The sequence below is a fragment of the Corvus brachyrhynchos genome, unplaced genomic scaffold, assembly GCF_000691975.1.
Source record: "Corvus brachyrhynchos isolate BGI_N302 unplaced genomic scaffold, ASM69197v1 scaffold101, whole genome shotgun sequence".
In the NCBI taxonomy this organism is placed as follows: Eukaryota; Metazoa; Chordata; class Aves; order Passeriformes; family Corvidae; genus Corvus; species Corvus brachyrhynchos.
The window spans coordinates 19,975,147-19,997,167 of record NW_008237239.1 but is presented as its reverse complement, the minus strand read 5'-3'; the positions used below and the strand labels follow the sequence as shown (position 1 = coordinate 19,997,167).

At 39.8% G+C, this 22,021-nt stretch overlaps 1 protein-coding gene across 12 annotated transcripts in view; it reads right to left on the bottom strand.

The window, feature by feature from the left end:
• NRXN1 (neurexin 1) overlaps nucleotides 1-22,021 on the bottom strand; it is a 672,391-nt gene that overhangs the window by 53,957 nt on the left and 596,413 nt on the right. The window lies entirely within an intron of this gene.

Below are 22,021 nucleotides of genomic sequence, written 5' to 3'. Positions count from 1 at the left end.
AGGCAGCCGTTCGGCACCGACCCCGCCTCCTCGGTCGCGTTAGGGTTTTAAGAAAAAACCACCCCAGACGTAAAGCTGCAGAATTCCACAAACACCGCGCGGAACGGGATCGTGCGCCTTCGTGCTGGAGCCTTCTCCCCCCCCGCCCCCGCGCCCCTGGAAGCGCCCAGGCACGGCACGGCACGGCGCGGGTGCCGCGTGGAAACCTGCCAGGCACATCTGCCGTCTCCTTGGCCACACACAGATCAGTCGCTCAGCGCTGCAAACTAGTCACCAATGCCCCCTAAAATCCAGCCACAGCGTCCAGCACCATTTTATTTTTATTTGGCCCAGAATTTTTTTTTTTTTCCTTCCTGAACAGTATTCATGAATCCCAACAGTTGTAAGATATCAAGCGCCCACCTTTAGGCTTTTCCGGAAGCCCTCAAGACTGCTTTGAATAATGGGTGTCTATGCTGAGGAAAAAGACAAGCGAGATACGAAAAAGTCAGGTGATACCAACTTTGCAGTTCCCCTGACGGGAGCTCGGAGACGATAAAAACTTGCCCTGACATACCCTCACCCACCCATTTCAGTGGCAGCGTGCTGCCTTTTTCAAAAGGCATTTTGAACTTGCAACACCATTTGATAAACAGCACGTCTGCATCTTACTGCTAATGGCCAAAGCACGTGGCAGTAAAGCAAAGCTGATGCAGTATCTTGATACTCTTCATCATGAAAAATAAATTGAAATGGATTGATAAGATCTACTCTCTATGAAAAACATCTCCCTCCTCTAAACAGAGCCAGGTTCAACCCTGGGTTGTGTGGCTCAGTATATTTGGTAGATTTGCACAGTATTGCCTACATTTTTAATATTCAGTTATTAAATTATAAGCCAGTGTAATAGGTGTCTACCGTGTTCCTTTCCTGGTGAACTGAAAAATAAGTCTATGGACAGCTGCAGGGTTGCTTTCTGGACACGGGGGCTCTCCATCTACAATCATTTGGCTGCAATTCACTCACAACAGTTAACGCTGAAAGAAACACACTGCACAGCTTGTTGGAAGTGGCATTCCTATTTGTTAAATGTCTGTCTGGTGCTAATTAGAGGAAAGTCATTGCCCTGAGGCTCTTACACTTGCCTTATGGTGGAACCTGACTCCTGGCCCTAAAGCTGGCAAACTTTAAGAGAGTGTGCTAGTGGATGGAGCAGAAAGCACTGTGCTCACTTGTTCCACACATTGTTTTCTAAGCATGGGCCAGCAAAATTAAAAGGTCCCCTGGAACTGAACATCGTATTTTGATAGCTCTCACAGCTTTTTCATTCAGAGCAGTTCCTGACCCTCTGTGGAGAACCCTAGAAATCCCCAGCCTTGACTCTTCTGCACCTTTCCCCCTTTGGAAGACTGCAGAGGATACCATCTGTCCATAATTACGTGGTTGCTTGTCCAATGTTTTGTGGCAATGGTCAAACCTTCAAGCCTTGTTTGCCCATCCCTGCTCAGGGACCAGGGCAGAGGACAGGAAGGGCAATGCCCATGGTTAGCAGCTGTGCTCTCACTGCCCTTCTGGCAGCAGCATCCATTTCCCTGGGTTGCCTGACAATAACTCGTGTTGGGGCTGTGTCCTCAATGAAAGGAGTTCATTTGGGGGGCAAAACAAATAAGAAAAACACTCCTATTTTAATTAAGAAAATTATCTAAATGAGAATAATAAATACCATTTCAAGAGGATCGAACAATGCAGTCCTTTCACATTCACTAAGTCAAACTTTCATTAACCCCAGCATGTCCCTTCCTGAAAGACAGTACTAAATTATCTATAATATTTTGCTTGAGGCAATATTTTTCAGAAGCATGATTCTACAATAACACCATTAACAGTAATGGACTGTCATATGTCCTGCGTGCTGCTATTCAGGGGACTAACTAACGCAGCAATAAAAGGAATGGTATAAAGATGGATGACAGATCCCAACTCCTCTCAAACGCTGAGCAGATGTCTGGGAGGATAAAATGCTGTTTGAGAAGCCTTGCCTTGAAGTGCTGCGGAGCACAGCTTGCTGTGAGCTGTGCTAGGTCAGAAAGCCATATCCTACAGATTCAGGTGTCCAGCAAAAGCTAGCTTGCAAGAGGATTCCTTCTAACCAAGTTCAGGGGGCCTTTTTGCCTTTCACAGAGATGCAGCTTCCTGTGTATCATGTGTGATGTGCTATGGTGTGATGTGGAAATACAATAGACAGTGTGGCTGGGATAAATTTTACCCAAAGGATGTGAGGGCACTTATGGGCTTAGTATGGCAAAGCAGTTAGAAATGATCTGACGTTACACTAAAGTACTTGTAGCTTTGCATTTAAGTGAACTCCAGAGTGCTTTGTTGAATCAGGTCCAAATATACAAAAAATAACAGAAAATGCAAAAAAGCAATGAACCTGAATTTGCTTGACTACACACTCTCAAGCTGTACACGAGAGTTTTGCTGAATGTATGTATTTTGCCAGACATATATATAAAATATCACTTGAAAGCTTGCTTGTCAATGCAGTGAGGGATAGGAAATGAGTTGTATAGCATATATTTCACATCAAGGGACGCTGTAGTAAATATCACAAAGACAAATCTCTATAGTTACTAAAATGCAGAAACATCATTATGCTTGAAAAACATAGACAAAAAAAATTATGTTAAACCCACCATACACAACTGAGAACAGGGGAAGCCAAACTTGTGATTTGATTTAGATCTAAATATGCCACATATTTCATTAACTAGACAGAAACTGTACAGACATATCATCATTAAAATCCTTGCTAGTGCACCGAACAGGCAGTTTTATAAAATGATTGTAATTTATCTAGGAAAAACATCTACTCAAGAGCAAAAAATCCCCCAATTATTTTTTTTTTTTTTAGATACCATTTTATCAAAAAAATTTGCATCTGTAATTCAGACACAGGTGGAAGCCTTCAGTTCTTACACTTCAGCCTAAGGGCAAGCACAAATTAAGCTACTTGAGATGAGAATGAGGTATTTTATATACTATCCACCACTTCAAATGTGCTTAATGAATGTGAAAATTACGTGAGTTTTAAATATAAATGTCTGTGCGTCCTTAGGGATTAAATTATCTTTTCAACTTGAGAGTCAAATTGCTCTTGTGGCCAGGGTGGGCCTCCACTGATGCCCAGTCACCTGCAAACCCTTCAATATTGTCCTTGGGAAACATATTTAACAACTTTGAGGTGTATGTGGGTTTGCTGTCATAGTGAGTTTTAATATCGTAATTACTTGTGCACAAAGCCATTCCTATCCAGAGAGAGCTGGTATTAAGGAGGAAACCTTAACTGTTTTTATGGGGGAACTGAGACAGTACTTGGGATTTCATCAACATGACATCTTCCCTGTGCCCCTGGAGACTCTGCAATACTCCGCTCTGCTAAACTACCAAACTCTGGGAAATGAGTGTCAGTGTCAACACTTTGTGTCATCTCTGTATCACTTAGTGTACTGGCACCTGTGACAAAATTACCCCCTTCTGGCAGGAAGTCTGTAATCTCCTTCCCGGAGCTCTGAACTTTCCCATCATGCTGTCAGCCAGACTGCACCCATCAGGCTGGTTTGCAGATGCCTCCAGTCCCATGGATCACAGGAAAACAAGCTCGACAGTGATGAAAATCTTCAAAAAGAGAACTGCCCTCCACTGCTTAAAAGGTCAAGATCCTCCTCCTTCTTTAAGCAAATGGAAGCAGAAAACTGGCACTGGAAAAAAAATTGCTCTCTCAAAAACCATAATTTAGATCAATCCTACCTGTTTGGAACTAACAGCTGCCATCAGCCTTTAGTCCCGAATTCTATACTGTCAAGAAAGAGAGCAAATGTACACTTTTTTCTGGGCACACATATATTTTCATTCTCTGCTTCCTCTTACTTCCTACTTATTATTCCCTAATATTTTTTTCTGGCCTTTCCAAATCCTTCTACACCTGGTTAATCAACAGTGTCATAATAATACACAGGGAAAATGATGACATGCAGCTATTATCCTAATTATATAGAGCACCTTTATTTTGTCTCAATTGTCTTCATAAATTATGTTTCTTACCTGTGCAAATATTAACACTATTTGATTGCTCATACCTATCTGGTTTAGTCAGAAGTACTCATTGCCTTTCCAGAGTGGAGGGGGCAAATTACATGGGAAGATACACAGATACAGATGTAGGAAGGGGAAAGAAGTCATCTATTTGTATCAAAATCTTTTCCAAGGATAAGTAACAGTGAACAACTGCAAACTTCTAGTCTTGAAATGGCAAAATTAAACAACTGTTGAAGCATGTTTAAAGCTGAATGCCTGTAGAAGAAAGAGGAAGCAATTTTGCTCCTAGACTGCCACAAAAGCAAACACAAAGAAACAATGTATGATACCCTTCTGTGGGGAAAAAAAATAATCACAGATAAGACACACCCATAACAGAATTCTGAAAATTTGGAGGTGTGATGCCCATGATTTTCTAATTAAAAATAATCCAGAATTACAGTGTCTAGTTATTCACAAGGTTCCATTTTGCCCCTGTAGCTACACAAAGGATGCCAGGTGTCACATGCAGAATGGGTCCACCCTTGCTATGCTGTGCTGGCTGGGAAAAGGGGTTTTACCCTCCTGTTTCAGTCTAGGAAGTATTGAGGCTGCCTTAATTTGCACATGACTATCCACTGTCTAAAAGACTTGTAAAGACATCATCTGCCTTGATTTCTGCAGCAAGTGCCCCTCTGTACAGGTCACAAAGTCCTAAATAAACTAGCCCTAAATCCCCACAGGTGATTCACATGGGATGCCCCTACTTCTTTTTTGTAGGGGGGCAAAGGGAACACAGAGCAACAACAGATTGAGTCTCTTTGATTTGTTATTTTAAAGCAACAGCCAGTGATGTTACAGGTATTATTCTCAGTGAGTATCAGTTCAGGCACAAGGGTTTATTAGGGAGCCTGAAATAAGTCCAGAGGCTCAGCAGTGTCAATGAGACCCCAGCATTCAGATGAGCCTGAGGAACAGGGTCAAACTTGGCACAGCTAAGAGAAAACTTCTAAATTGCCTAAAGGTTTTTCTCCTCCTGCAAACAGCAACAGGATCCAGAGAAGAGTGGAGAATGAACTCCAATACCTGCAGCAGCACACTAACAATGTGTGCTTTCCAGGAGAAGCACATGAAGTTGTAAACGTGAAAACAGAAGGTGGGGAAGAAGCAGTATCTGAAGAGAGAGGCCCACATCTGCCTTTTGCTCTTTGTTATGAGAGAGAGATCATGTCAGAGATCATGTTTTCTTCCCCCAAATAAGAACAAGGAAAAGAAATAAAAATTTCTTTGTGTTCTTTCCTCCTGGGTACATAAAGCACATCTGTGTGTGCACAAATAAATAAACTGGGAGCAACTGCAGTCGAGGATATGCTGTAAACAATAAAGCTATTTATGCCATTCCATACTTCTGCCAACATTTGATGTTTCAATATAAGTGTGTATTTCACAAATTTTTAGTTTCTCTCATCACCTCTGGCAGGGTCAGGAAAGGTTTTACCCCCATGTGTCAGCCTCCTGCAGGGATAACAGGGGCAACTGCCTACACCAAAATGTATACAAAATGATAAAATCCATACTGTAAGACTACAGGACAAACTTGTTGTACTGGCAGGGGAGCAGAAAGAAAGAAAAAATGATGAACTCTCAGTTTCCAGTGTATTTTCTCCAGGTGTAACTTTGTCCTGCTCTATCAGAGCCATTTTGAGCAGCTGGGGAATCCTTCTTGCAATTTCAACATCTATAAAACTGTTTAAATCTAAACCCAACAGAGTGGAGAATGTAATATACTGGGTTTGATTGATCTGTATCTTTGGGTTTCTAAAACCTTGTTGGTTCAAAGAAGATTGCTACGAATATATTGTTTGTTCTACTTCAAAATCATACCTTTTGAGAGACACCCACATAGCTCAGAAATAGATGTGCAAATGCATTAAATTTTGGCCTTGCTACATTTTGCAGAGTGGGAGTGTAAAGGGAAAAAAAAGAGATCGTGAAGCCTTCCTTCTAAATTAAAGGTTTCATATCCTAATAAGTAATTTCTTTGGCTGTTAGTAAATGCTTCCATTATCCCCTAACGTGGAGAAGCCCTCAGAGACTGGGTGTCTGCTTTATTCAGAAGATGTTTTGACTGTTCCATCAGGTAAACAGCAGAGCCTGGGCCGTGTCTCTTTTTTGTGCTCCATGGAAAACTAAAGCAGCTGTGGAATAACTGCACAGACACTCACAAAAGCACACCCAGAGTGATGTTGGCTGTTCACCCAGGTCGGTTCTTCCCTGCATGAAAAGAGGGTGGCTATCCCCTGGTCTCAGTGGTGCTTGGGGCTTCCTGGATCCTGGGCCTTGGGTTTTTATGGGAAGGATGCCTGACGTGGATATTGGATTCAAAGAATAGCTGGAGGCAGCTGAACCTGCTGTAAGTTGACAAGGATGGAAACACCAAGAGAGGAATTTTCAGATGAAGAGCTAATTAATGGGTGCAGTTGTGTGCTGGTTATCAGGAGGGCTCTAATTACAGGCCTAGAGGAAGACAGTGATGAAGAAATTCACATTTTGGAGAGCATATCTTGCTATGACATCAACCTCCAGGTGATGGGAAATGAGGAGGCTGATGGGCTGAAAAGACTGCTTGCCTTTAAAAAGCACAGGGCTACTAATCTGCCTCTCTCCTAGCAGCCAGGTTTAAAAGGGAAGGGTTTATACCAGGGAGAAAAACTAGAAGATCCCAGAAAACTACACCACAGTCAAATCAACCCACAGACAGAACTAAAAGCAATGGGAACTACTTAATTTCTGAATGAGAAACTCATATTCAATAAAAGGGCATAACAACACGAAACTGAGCCCTTGGTACCTGGACAGGTCTAACAAAACAAAACAAAAATATCCTCAACAAAATTGGAATTGGAACACTTCATGAGAGCTATATGATTTTCACACTTTAATTAAATTACTCTTTTGGCTCAGCCATTTTGCAATGGGCAAGAACTACACAGAATTGGGGGGGTGGGTAATTAGTTGTTTTTTGTCTAAAGTGAATAGCATTTAAAGAAAGAGATTAGAAAAAAATACTCCCCTCACAAACAAGGCAAGCATGCAGAGCCCATAGAAATTCGCAACAAGAGTTTTATGGATCATGGAAGAAGCATTAAAGGGCTGGTGCAAAAACCTGTTCCTTCAGAAATCAACTGCAATTCTGCCAGGATTTCAATCCTTATTTTTCAAAACATCCCATGGTCTGTCCTCTGCTTTTGTACCTCTTTGGGAAGCTCAGTGAGAAGCCCTTTTGCAATCAGTGTCACCCTCTCCTTGCCAGTCAGTGTGACTGAAGGAAGGGGCAGAGGGTCTGCACACACACCTTAAAAACATGTGCTGTTAGAGAAACGGTTTTGAAGGTGGAATGCACCAATCCACATCCTTTTTACAGAAGACTACAGGCAATTTGTATACATTGAACCAGTATGGACGCATGTGATGCAATTAGAAAGGTTTCACTAATTACTGGTGCTCACCATTCAAGCTAAAACTCTAACACAGTATTTATATTCATTTCTATCACTACAAACCTAGTTAAAACACAAATTAGCCATAACTTTTATTTTACCATGACAAGACATGAAAAATCAAAAGCACATTGCTCATCATGATGTCATTCTTCCAGTACATACTGGAAGAAAAAAAAAAAAAAATTGAGTTGTATTTTTTGTCTGATTATCTGTCAGAGAGTTGGCTTGTGCAGGTCACAGTTCTGTAAGCAGTGAAATAAACTCATAATAATAAACTGGAAATTACAATACTCATGTACAAGGCCACACTCAAGCAGGTACACCCTACATGGTGGAAACACCCTATTTGTTTTCTGCTTTGTTTACTATCAAATCTTATTTCTCTTTCATGCTAAGAGACAACTAATTAGAAGTCTACTAATCAATAGACCATTTTATTATCCGGTTCAGCTCTGAATAATCCTCATAATTTAATGAGCTTCTGAGCAGGCCAGCAGGGAATATGCAGAGAAAAACAAAGAATCTGACAAATACCAAGGGCTAGTCAGTACAAAGCAGCTTTCAAGAAAATAAAAAAGCTATCCGAGATTAGTTTTAAGTAGTGGAATCAAAACAAGTGTAATGCAAATCTGGTTTTCCTTCTTTTCTTTGTAGTAAAATTCACAGCTGCTTTGCCCAGCTAAGCCCTGGAGGTCAGTCAGCTCTGGAGGCTGGAGGTGGCACCTCTGCCTGAGCCAGGGAGAGCTTTTTGGCCACGGGAGGGGATTTTTTGTTCAAAGAAAGGAAGGGAAGGAGTGCGTTATCCTCCCTCAGGCTTCCCCAACAGGTTTAGGTTTCTCCACGGAAGCTTTGTGGAGAAGTTCCAGCGCAGCTCTGCTGGACCAGTGGCATCCTCAAGCAGCAAAGCCAGACACTCCTCAGCTGCCATGAAAGTGTCCTTCTTTATGCCGCTGTAGAAGTGGATTTGTCACCTTAACTCGAACAATAAAGAACCAGGAACATCCTGTCTGTCACAATATTCATATATTCACAGATTACAGAAGCAGACAGTTATCTGCTCAGACCACTCCCCCTCTATTTTTTTTTCAAACAATGTCATTGGATTTTATTTGGCATTTTAGAAGTTTATACTTATTTAATTGAAAGCAACCCAGATATTCTTTGTCGATCCAAAATGTTTTCTGTGCTTTAAAGAAGACTACAGAATAAAAAGTAGGACAATGCAGAGTAAACCCCTTAATTAAATAGTCCTGAACATATTTTATATGCACTTTCATTTCCTTGACAGCATAGCTGTGCTACTTCCTCAGTCATTGTTAATGAACTAAGTCTATCCTTTCTTGGTCGTGCTACAACATTAAAACAATAAAAATAAATAAAATCAGCCTAATGTTAAATTTAAGTTTTTAGGTCCATAATAAATATTTACAGCTCAAATCACAGTCAAATTTGAATCAGAAACTTTTCAATATTTAACAAAATATCTCTGTAGCAAATGCATAAATCATCAAATAAATAAGACAAGGAAGGATGGAAGCAGGCTTAGGAAAAAAAACTGAAACAGGATACAGATGCAAATGCTCGTGTCTATATAACAAAAAGTCAAAAGTCAGTACATTTTTAATTGATAAAATTTTCACGTTCAACTTATTTTACCGTGGAGTCCATGACTGATGATGCAATTAATTTCATTTATGAAATTATTTCTAAATGTTTAATTAATTAGTGCAAAGTATAAGCACAGTGTCAGCTCTGAGGAGCCCGGGGTCTAACAGGTCCAAAGAAAGGCTTAACAGCCCTTCAAAGTCAAAATTCCACTAGGAAAAAAGTTTCTTGAGTACAGGTTACTGGCCTAACATTTATTCATTTGTAAAATCTTTAGATATTTTTGCCATATGCCATGCCAGGTCATTCTTGTTTGTGTCTGCCTCTCAGTAGGATCATTTTCTCTGAGCAGGAGCAGTTGGAGCAGACCCCTCCCCAAGCCTTCTCTTCCTAGGAAGGCAGAGCTGGAGAAGTCCTCTTGGCTCAACTACATCCTTAGCATAACCAGCACAGGACCTTTTTACCAACCAACCACACCAGTTCACTTTTCACTGTCTGACACCAAGCTTTTTGTCTATTCCTGTTGGAACACAACTCTCTTAGTACCTTCTTATTATTCCCAACTTAATTTTACCTGTGGGCCTGTTTCCTCTCAGGGCACTTCAATACTTTGGCATAAATTGTCCTCTCCCCTCACTCATGAATTTATTTTTATTTCTAGTCATTGTTTTCATAGGATCGTGGAAAGGTTTGGGTTGGGAGGGACCTTAAAGATCATCCTTTTTCAACCCTCTGCCATGGGCAGGAACATCTTTCACTAGACCAGGTTGCTCAGAGCCCCATCCAGCCTGGCTTTGAACACTTCCTGGGATGGGGCCTCCACAGCTTCTCTGGGCAACCTGTGCCAGTGCCTCATCACCCTCACAGAAAAGAATTTTTTCTTAATGTTTAATCTAAACCTGCCCTCTTTCAGTTTGAAGTCATTCCCCCTTGTCCTATCACTACATGCTCTGGTAAATAGCTCCTCTCCATCTTTCTCATAGTCTCCCTTCAGGTACTAGAAAGCTGCAATTAGGTCACCCCAAATCCTTCTCCTTTCCAGGCCAAACCATCCCAGCTCTCTCTGCCTTTCCTCATAGTAGGGTTGCTTCATCTCTCTGATCAGTTTAATGTCCCTCCTCTGGGCTCTCTCCAACAGGTCCATGTCCTTCCTGTGCTAGGGACCCCAGAACTGAAAGCAGCACTGCAGCTTTTAGTGAGTTAAAACAAACCATGTTCTCGTAGAGGATGGAAACGTGAACAAGATCATATCAGACAAGCAGGATGTAGACTCAGCGATTCTTACACTCTACACTACAGTAACTATCTTAATGTCGTGTGTTTTTGAAATACAGTGGGATAAAGATGCACATTTCCAGTGGATGCAGGGTATGGGTGTGCTGCAAGTACCACATAAAGCTGGGGTGGCTGGCTGGTGCAGAAATAGCCTTTTTTTAATCTTGTAGGACAGGATTTTTGGCAGTTCTCCCTCCCTTGAGAGGGGCCAGCAGTACAATTGCCTTCTCCAGGGTCACACCACCGCAGCTTACTCATCCTATTGTTATTTAGAACTCCACATGCTTTTACTTCTCTTTCATTTCTAACTAGTGAACAATTGTCTTGTAGCTCAATACTTTGTTATTCTGAAGGATGTGATTTTGCATTTGATCCTCATGAATTCATCTCTCTACTCCTACACCAGTCCACAGGGTCTTCCAGCCCCACACCCTCATTTTCTCCGTACTGGCGATGCCTGCTTTCTTTCTGTCATGCCTAATCAGGGCACCTCTGCTTTCTGAGCTGCTCCTGGGCTACATTTTTACTGCTGTTCATTAGTGAGTCTCAAAGGAAGAGACAAGACTTGCAATCAACTAGCTCATCAACTAGAAGGAAAATGCTGGTTTTCTATTCCTGGTAGGCTGCATCTGAAGTCCTGGCTTCATCTTGTAGCTACCTACGGCCTTTATCCCGAATCAGAATTTGGAAGGAGGTCGAACTTACTGATTTGTAAAGGAAACAAGAGCTATAAGAACAGAGCCAGGCAGAATGCTAGCAAAAAAAGAGAGGAAGAAGATGCCAAAATAATCTGCAACAGCACTGCCCATACCACCAGAAGGAAGAATGGTAAATGTCTCAGTCCTCACAGATAAAAGGAAATATTTGGAGTTATACTGTTATTCTAACCCACACTGGTACATCTTGTTGATGTATGAAATTGATCCTAATAGCAAAATACATCCTCAGTAAAATGAACAACTCTTTGGGTTTTTTCTGCAGCTGTAACAGATAATTGATTAATAGTGCCGAAGCCAAGAAGAAATAACGTGTATGATATCATATTAATATTTTTTCAGACAGATAAAGTAAAGTTTTAAGGCTTCATGTTCCTTCTTTGCAGACTGGTAAATTCCATCTGTTAAAAATGAGTTTCCAGTTGGCACACGGAAAATGACTGCACTGTTGTATAAGCATCTCCACTAAGCTTTGTCATTTATTTCTGTAATTAAAGCCATTTTGAGAAAGACATAGTCAGTTCAAGCAAATTACATGTTATAATAAAACAATTCTAATAACAATCCAGAAGTTATTAATGAATACTCAAATCTATATAGGAAAGTATTAACTGGAGTAGCTCCTGAACAGGATTATTGCTATTTTCAGGCTTTTAAATGTGAAAATGTGTTTTCTGCACAGAATGTGGCAGTTACATTTGCATAAGAATCATAAATCCAATCCAGAAATGTAATTTTATTTTTCTCAACAACCAGTCTGCTAATTTTTCAAGGGCTCTGAACATCTGAACTGGTGGAGCAGAGGATAACGATATGTCTTTTTCATGGGATTTAGTAGCTAGAAACAAGGGGGGAACCGAAGGATGAAATTTTTAAAACAACTTGTATTGATTGCAAAAACACTTTTTACCATTTCTTAGAGATGTCTGCCTAGTGTTTGCCAGACTTTCCTCAGCTCTCCAATCCCAATAAATGCATCACAGAACTAATAAAAACCTCTTCCTATTCTGATTAATTGTTTTGAAAATACCAAAATTTCGTATCTCCCAGAGCCCTTCCTAGCAGAATGTACTGTGGCTAAAAGCCTACTGGCAAATCACTCCACACAGATGCCTTAAGCACGTGCTCACACAAAGAGCCAAAAAAGCAACATCTGACTAAGGGCTTTTGCTTTTGGAAGTGTAAGTATTGGCAGATAAACTTCCTGTCTCTTCTTGCCTTCAGGGGAACAATTTCTGCTTATTAAAGACCATCCCTGCCCAGGTACCTTTAGAAGAGCTAACTCCAACAATTAAGACCCTAACTCTAGAAACATGGAATTCCAAAGGGACTGTGCAGCTTGGTCCAGAAGCTCTGGAGATATTCAGCAATTTGATTCCAGTCAAGACATTCAGTAAGGTGGGGTGGTGGTGCAACCCACTTTAGCCAGAAAACTTCTTCCCATAATTTCATTGAGATTGATGAATGAGACACCACTAAGGATAATGACCTCACAAATTTGTGGGAGTTGTGACCTTTCAAGCACAAGACGATCGTTCCAAGATCATTTATCCTCTGACAAGGACAGGCTATGAAGATAAAACCCAGCATATGATAAAATAATCATGCCCTTTTTGACATCAGATGTCTTCTGTTAGGAAAGGGCTACACAAATCCACAGTACTGACATTATTGGTTTATTACATGAAAGCCTGCAACTCCTGTGACAAAAATAATGTTCTTTTACAAGCCCTGAACTCAACAGTCACAAATGAAACATTTTACAAATGAAATAGCCCAGTCTCTGCTAGCTGGGCCAGACCATGGGAAGAGAGTGATACAAGAGCCACTGTAAACCAGGATTTTATTTTATTTGCCAAGGTATGCAGCTAGTAACTGTATGTGTGGTTAAACATCCTGGTCTCCAAAGAAATTCCTATCATGAAGGCCGACAAAATAAGCTTATTTCAGCCTAATAAGGTGGTAAATTTAGATTAACAAACGGGGTTATGTTCATGTGTCTTTTCCTCTTACAAGCTGTGGCTTCTCATTAACACTTTCACAGCTGAAACCCAAGAAGTACCTCAACCAATTATAGTCTCTGTGCTGAAATTTGACAGGTGTAACACATTCTTTGCTACAAAGAAGAAAGCACCTTTCTCAGAGGCAATTAAAGCATCTTGCTTTGCAAAGACCACACCATGTTTTTATTTCAGGGTAGACCAGTGCTGTGACCAAGTGACTGAATGGTGACTCAATAGTCTAAAATTAGCTGACCTATCCCAGGTCTGAGACGTGTCATTCCACCTATGACATCAACAAGAAATGGTACCCAATGCTTTTCCTTCTCACTATAATTAGAAGCCTTGAGGGTTGTTATTTCCAAAATTAAAAAAAACCAAAAAAACAACACCTCCCCCAAACAAAAGCTCTAAGCAAATCTGGTTCCTCTATGACAGGTGACTAAATCACAAAGAAACTCATACAAAGTCCTAATTTTACAGTGAGACAAAGGATGATCTTTGGGATTCTTTTAAGTAAGTGAATATTTTAAATTTGCTTTCACTCAAAAGCTTTTAGACTCCTCTATTCTTGACCCCTTTCTCCCTTCCTCCTATATTTTTTTAAACAGGGTAAAAGAAATAAAAGCAAACAAAGGAAAGAAGGAAAGAAAGAGACTACATGACTTTTGGCAAAAAACAACACTGTAGATTAAAAATCAACTAAAAGCAGAAATATATGGAGAAATACAAAAGAAAGACAGGTTCCACATAAATTTGCTTTCACTGGAAAACACATCAAACCTCTCTCAGATCCTTCCTCCCTTTCCCTGGCAATCACAGAAGGGCTTACCAAATCAACAGCCTAACTAGGCTGGAGTTTTAGCCTAGGTGAGTTAGTGGATCAGCACCAGGTGAACGTTGGCACTGTTAGGTTGCTGGTATGGACTTGCTCATGAGATCCATGATCTGCCCAAAGCAATAAAGCCTCCTCCTGTGCCCACACTTACATGCACCATACGAAAGTCCATTCAAAGAGACAGCTACTTGTAGCATTGACAGGAGTATCCCACTTCTACATATGCTGACTTAGAAACTCGCTTTGAAAGCTTCACTGCTGAAATCAGTCATCTCAGTGTTCCCAGGAAGGAAAAAAAAATAAAAAAGGCTGTTATTAGTGCAAGAGAACAACAGAGCCATGGGGATATAACAGTTGCAAGGATGATGCTAAAGTTCAATGAGAAATGGCAGCTTGAGAAATGTTGTTGCTTCAGAAAATAAAATGGGGAATAGGTTTGGAGGGGGGAAGATAGTAATGATTAAATAGGCTAAACAAAAGGGAGGAAGGATACAGAGAGCAATCAAGCAAAATTTTTCAGGACAGGAAAAAATCTAGAAGTATACAACTAATAGTGAAAAATAGGACAATTAGTGAAAAATACAAAGGAAACACATGGAAAAATTAAAATGGTTTGTTGTGTGGGTGAGAACGAACACAGAGAAAGAAAACAATGTCAGATATATTATACTCCTAAAGCTTTTTATTTTCCCATGTCCCTTTGCTTTTCAAACTCTTGTAAAACATTACCTTCTCTGTTTGGTTTGTTTTTTGTTGGTTTTTTTTCCCTAGTGTACAAACATCACATTTCTCATCATTGTCTTTTCCACTGCAGACAACAACCCTCTTCTCTAGCCAGAGCACCATCAGAGAAGCAATGTCATGCACAGCTGACTGTGTCTTCAAGTGCATTTGTTTGTATTTGCTAAATGCATTTTGAATGTGTTCTGTTCACCCACCTCTTCGCAGCAGAAGCTCAGGGAGATCAAACACTGAGGAATGCCTGTTTCACAATCAGTCCCAGACACATGCACACACTCCATATTTCTATGAGGTTTTAAGTAATCAGAGGAAAATGGACACATTTCATTTTTTTTAATCAGTGGCTAATTCAAAACCACAAAATGTCTTCTTTGAAAGTATTCTGTCATCTCTGTAGCCCCTAGCCTACAATTCCTTTTGAAGGAGAGAATCTTTGGATTGTTTTGGCATAAAAATTTCACTAAAATCCTGAGTAAATTGGCTTCTTTACTTACATATATTCTTTGCAACATATATGTTTTGCCAAATAATACAGTTACACTGATAAAAAAATATTTCACTTATAAACTCTTGCAGTTTATTTCTCTTTCTAAGATCCAAAGGATGTTCTAATGGAATCAGGCCTCTTCAGTGTGTTAAAATAATCTGGACCTTCAAGACTGTAAGCACAGATGTATTCAAACCTCTGCTTTTCCCCCACAAAAACCCTATTTTGAGGGTATTCACTATATGGCAGAGCATAGTGCAAAACATGACCACAGATGTGTGCCTGTGATTTGAGAATTTGCCACTGAGATATTTCAACCTGAACCAGAATCAAATGCAATTTTCATAGCCTTCCTATTAATACACATCCTTGACCAAAGATCAGCCCATTTGTGATTTTTAGCCACTGTTTCTTTCACTGCTGAACGTCTCCCAGATGTCCTCATCACTTTAGGATACCGCCCTTCAAATTTGCTTTATAATGTGCCTTGTGCATTTCATAAATCAAGGATGAACTCTTCACTTCTACAAATTACTCCTGAAAATAACCTCACTCATCTTCTGGAGTATGATCTGCTCACTTGATGAAATACTAAGATTTTTCCTTAATGTGTCCTGGTCAAATTCATAATTATAACACATATTCCATTAAATGTTCCATGCAGTAATTAGATGATAATAACTTGATGATTCCCCTGAACAAGGCAGAGAATAGGACCTGTGTGAAATCTCTTCTTTCTAGTGCACTGTTGCAGGGTTGGAATCTGACTACTCACATATAAATTCAGAAAATTGAACAAAGTTACAAAGTTACATTATACCATCAGAAGGAAATTCTGAATAAAGTCTTCAGTGACAGGAGGTTCAGATGCAATCCAGAAAAAACAGCCTCCTTTGTGGAGAATTGTTGAAATTACTCAGACACAGCTTAACTTCGTGTCTGGTTTGACAAGGAAAACTGCAAGCTCGAGAACTCTGCCACCAAGATTTCAAAGAAAAATTAATTTAGGTGCACAAAAGCTTTTGTCAAGTAGAGGAGCTCTGGATTACTTTAAAAAAAAAAAAAAAGATAAAATTATTGCCCACGTTCTGTTTAACATCTTTGTCAGTGGCATGGACAGTGGGATTGAGCACAACCTCAGCAAGTTTGCTGATGACACCAAGCTGTGTGGTGAAGGCTGGTGGGAAGGGATGCCATCCAGAGGGACCTGGATAGACTTGAAAGGTGGGCCCAGGCAAACCTCATGAAGTGCAACAAGGCCAAATGAAAAGTCCTGCACATGGGTTGGGGAAATCCTAAGCACAAACACAGGCTGGGTGGAGAATGGATTGAGAGCAGCCCTGAGGAGAACAACTTGGGGATCTCGGTTGATGAGAAGCTCAGTGTGACCCAGCAAAGCACACTTGCAGCCCAGAAAGCCAACCTGGGCTGCATCTAAAGCAGCATGGCCAGCAGGATGAGGGAGGGGGTTCTGCCCCTCTGCTGGTGATTCTCTGTCTGGTGAGACCACTCCTGTGTCCAGCTCTGGGGCCCACAATATTAGGAGGACATCAACATGTTGGATGTCCAGAGGAGGGCCCCAAAGATGACCAGAGGGCGGGAGCACCTGTCCTATGAGAAAAGGCTGAGACAACTGGGGTTATTCAGCCTGGAGAAGAGAAGGATCCAGGGACATCTTATTGTGACCTTTCAGTATCTACATGGGGCCTGCGAGAAAGATGGAGAGGGACTTTTTGTAAGGGCATGTAGTGAAAGGAAAAAAATTGCCTCTGCATTGAAGGTAGAGGGGAGAGAGGAGATTAAGACAACACAAACTAGTGCATAAATAACTTCTATGAATAAATCCCATCTAATACAGTAGCTGTGATACCTGAAGACTATATAAAGATTATTCTATCAAATTTAATTTAATTAGTAAATTTTTTGCTTTGTTTCAGTGGTGCCACAGAAAACTCGAAGCCAGAATGCTGCATTTCTATTTAAATTTATAGGACAGTTCAAAAGCTATTGGAAGGTTATAATTTTCTAGTAAATGATATAGTGACCTTTTCATAGTGCTTAAGGAAGCAATACTCAGGCTATGTATTTTTCAAACAGTGCAGCACACTTTTAATTTAGGAAAATGTATGCACAGTATTTGCAGAACAATCTAAATTATTCTGCACTTGTCAAGATTTCAGGAGTCACATCTATTATTGTAATATTTTTCCCACAGAGTGCTTGCTTCATATCTACACAGAAATAGTCCCTGAAATGTCAAAGAATACGGAAGCTGTGTGGTTGCTTGTTGACTTGTGAGGTTACAGGTTGCCAGACTCACATGGCAAGAACAACTGCAAGGCCAGATGACAATCAAACTCCACTCCTAATTACTTCTGCTGCTGAGTCTAAATATATGCCCAGCTTGTGCTGAAATTGTGTCGTGCCACATCTCGCTGATACGTGTCAAGGGACTGCGTCCTTCGCTCTCCACCAATATTCTGAGGTATCAACAAGGATAAATTCAGTGTGGGCATTGTAGCAGGTGCTGAGACCTTGCTTGATATGTGTACGTAGGCATGTCAACCTAGATAATATACTTGGGCATGGCAGGCAGAAAAGAACATAAATCACTGTCAAGACAGGCTGCTGTACTCCCTGGAACACTCACGGTGCTTCACTCAACCCAGGTGCCATTTTTTTCCAAATGAGATTTTGATTAAGACTTATTACGCCTCAAAGTCTTTTAACCCCAAGCCCTCATCTTTTTGACTGCCACTTCAAAACATGTGTTCTGATTAATAAAGTAACCTCACAGAGATTACAACCACACAGGCATTAGCTAAATCCCACTTGAAATGAACACAAGAAGCCAATGGTATTTGTCAATCTGACTTTCTTGTGTAGTTGAGCTACCTTTTGTCTGTCAATGTGTTTTTAATCTGTTTGCTACTTACATATTTGCTATGAAGAAACAAGCATACATTTTCTTTCATTAGGCTAAAGGTTGAAAATAATTTTGAAGGATAAATAGCATCAGACAGGAAAAATGCTAAAGGGTAGGAGAGGTCCAGTAGGTGTAACTTAGGCTCGTATTATTCTTCAAACATAGAAGAATAAATTTCTTCTAAATGCCTGGTGCTGGATGCTTGGCTATTAAAAATGGACCATTAGAAAAACAAAATGACAACTACTTCTGTGAGCTGCAGTCTTTCTCAGGATCAGTGTTCTGCCTGGTTTTACCACCCTTACACATCAATACATAATTTGAAAACAAATCAGAATCAGATGACACCATTTAAAATTTTACAGAACCATTACTTAACTTACCTCTCAAAAACGAAAAATACACTGCACAATGTGCACAAATCATTGAGTCACTTTTAAAAATGTAAGCAGGGAGAGGTTTATATGGTAGAAATCCTATACAACCTTTCAAGAAAGGCAATCATATCTTCACTGTGCCTTATTTTTGAAGACCAAATGAAGCATAGCTTCTTTTCCCATCACTCAAATTGGCCATTTTCTTTCATACCTTCGTGTTCTATTATTGTGTCACTGCAGCTAGAATTGCAGGATTTATTTAGGAACAATACTTTATCAATCATGAAACACAAAGCACAGCCCAGCATCCCAGCAAGTGTGTTTTAAACAATGTTTTACACCTCATCTTACTTACAGAAGCGTGAGAACTGGTAGCCTGAATTAGGATCTTTAGTGGTAGCTATTAAACATTAAGAGCCCTTTTTTCCTGTACAGTCTCAAATTTTTCATTTTCTGTTTCATTTTCAGTGTTATTTTATTACATTATTTTATAATGGGAAGACAATCACAAGACATTTTTATGATATGTGATATAGTGCTCCTTTTCATCCAGATAGGGAAAATGAGTGAAGCATTTCAGGACAATTTTCCAAAACTTTTACCATCTTTTCCTCTCAGATTAAAAAAAAAGTGGAAAGTACTGTTTTCTTTAAGCTTACTTAAAAAGACTTCCTGCTCAACTAATTCTACTTCCATCCTATTTACTTCATGTGGAGGCTAAAACTGAACCTGTATGGTTACAATTTAAGTCATCAAAGAGAATACTAGCTCCAGGATATTTGAAGAGAAAAAACCCCACCAATCAGACCTCAAAATCCCAAACGGATTTCACACATTCACAAAACCTTTTAAGCATTGCTGACACAGAGGCGTAAAAATGATATCTATTTCCCAGCTGAGGGACAGGACACTCTAAAATGAGGTCTATGCTTTGTGGATAATTGGCGATGGAGAACATCTGCCCTCCTGCACACTTGAGTGACTACAGAATTTGTGGCTAGTGGTTCACGTGGATGGACTACAGGGAAGCTCTGATCACCTGCTGACCCAGCCATGGCATTAGCACATCGACTTTGTCTCCAAGAGCCATCTCTTCAATATTTCTGGAACTCAAAATCTTATTACTGGTTGTGAACCAAAAAAATACTCTAAGTCCTGTGTTGTGTGAAGGCAACTCTTCTCATATGTGTGGGATAAAAAGAGACTGTTTCAGAGGTAGAGCAAAGGACAGGGATAAGATCATTCATTAGCTGGGTTCATGCCTCGGGGTAGGAACTACTGGGAGAAATACACTGCACTGAGTCCAATGGGAAGAAAACATGAAGAGCAGAAGATGAAGAGACATTGAAAGGTTTAGCAGCTGGGCGCAAGAGAAGGATGGCGAAGCAAGTTGAAAGGTTCATGTTTCAGCTTTCTGCACAATTAACACGCCTCTCTGGGCACTAATTTTAATCCTCTTGGAGAATGTTTCTATTTTAACATTGATTGGCAGCAACACTAGAAAAATGAAGAAACATGTTGGCTTTGACCCTACACTTGAATTTCATGAATTACTAGCAAAAGATATAAATTGAATGACTGTCAAGCTTCTATACCACAGGACAGGTGTTTCTAAAAGCATCTCTGAAGCCTGACACAGCTGGTTAGAAGAACAGACTTGTCAAAGAGAGGCCAGAGACAGAAAAAATGCTTGATCCTGAAAGCAGAAATATATAGTAGAAGTCAAAGAAGGGAAGTTTAAAAAGAAGCCTTCACAAATATCTTATGAAGTGGCTAAAAGGACTTTCAAGGGCTAGTTTTTCTCTCCAAATAACTACAGAGAATGACCAAGGTTTCTACTTGCATTTTTCCCATGCAGTTTTGTTCTGGATGCCTACACACTCTACTACTCAAATTTACAGCACTATGATTCAACAAAGTCAGAATCTGGTCCCATGTGATCCTGAGAGTGTCTACTTTCCAGGAAACAGGCATAGGAGGCACAGGAAATCAGCCTTGAGTCACAATGGCTCTTTGCAACCTCTCATACGAAAGCATTTTCAGTGTCCACAACCAATAATATCAATATACATTAATATAAATCAAACTGAGCTGGCCACATTAAAAAAAGAAAATATTGATTTTCCACCTGAATTTTGTGCTGTAAGGATAAGGGCATCTGCTCATCTGAGAAAAATTAATGACAACCCCAAACCTGTTAAAAAAAAAATAAAATTACTGTCATTTTCTTGATATTTAAACTCACTGGACTTCTCTGCCATCTGCAAAAATTGTAAGGCATTATTTAAAGGTGAAGATATTTAAATGCCTGGGGTTCCTAAATTCAGGTTTTTCTCATTTCTCAATCTGATTATTATTCAAAGGCACTCTTCTCTGATAAAATCAAGGCACCTCTTAGTGTTGTCTGAAAACCATAGCCCAGAAAAATGAAATAATATCAAATATCATGAGTGATATATAAAAGATTGAGGATCAACAATGTATAAACACTCAAACCTGGTACATAAAATATGTTGGGCAAACCTCAAAACACCAATTGGCATACAAACTACCTGATAGCTAATAAAGTACTTGAATAGAAAAATGAGAAATATTATTTAAAGCACAGTACATGCAGAAAAACAGTTGCAATATTTTGTACTAAATTATACAGCTCAGATAAATACTGGAAATGCAATGTTGTCAAATTTATACCAAAGTTGATGCTATGGGACTGGTTTGAAGTTCAGCCATTCAGCATGAGGCAGAATAAATTTAGCTCTCAACTTCAATTTACAGCTTGTAGGAGAAGTTTTCCTGCAAGGGAATAACATCTCTGCCATCAACAGTGGGTCATAACAACCTGATTCCCTGGAACGCCCATGACAGGAGAAAGATTACATCCAATAAAACAGAAGTTGCCAAAACTCCCCAACTCACAGCAATTGATTCATAATCTATTAAATGAGGAAAATTATTTAGAAAGGTCCCTGTTCAGATAATGGAGGGAGTTAATATCTACAGACTGAAGTGGCATGTAGAGTTTTTCTAGATTAGCAAGGATGACATATATTATTTACCAGCTTGGGCATTATTATTCTTTTGAAGCTTCCATTTATGTCCAAAGACAAGCTATAAAACAGAGGGTAGCAGAGCTGTTCAGACTCACCATTTGTCATTAACAAATGACCTTCTCATAGGTCTTAAAGTGTCTTGAATATGCAAACTCCATTGTACCAGAACACCTTCAGCCCCACAGGAGAGCAATAAAAATGACCTGGGAAGACTTCTATAAAAATAATTATTCTAGATGAAAGTACCAGCCATTTCTGAAGTCTATTAATACACTTCAGTGTATTAATAAAATTATATTATAATTATAAATTAGTGTATTAATAAAATGTTAAGGTGACACTCCTATGAAGATGTTGTTTTAGTCTTTTCTGGCATGTACACATGTGGCCAGTTTTCACTGTAAGACCTTCAGGTCTTAGTGGTATCTGTCACTGTTCCCTACA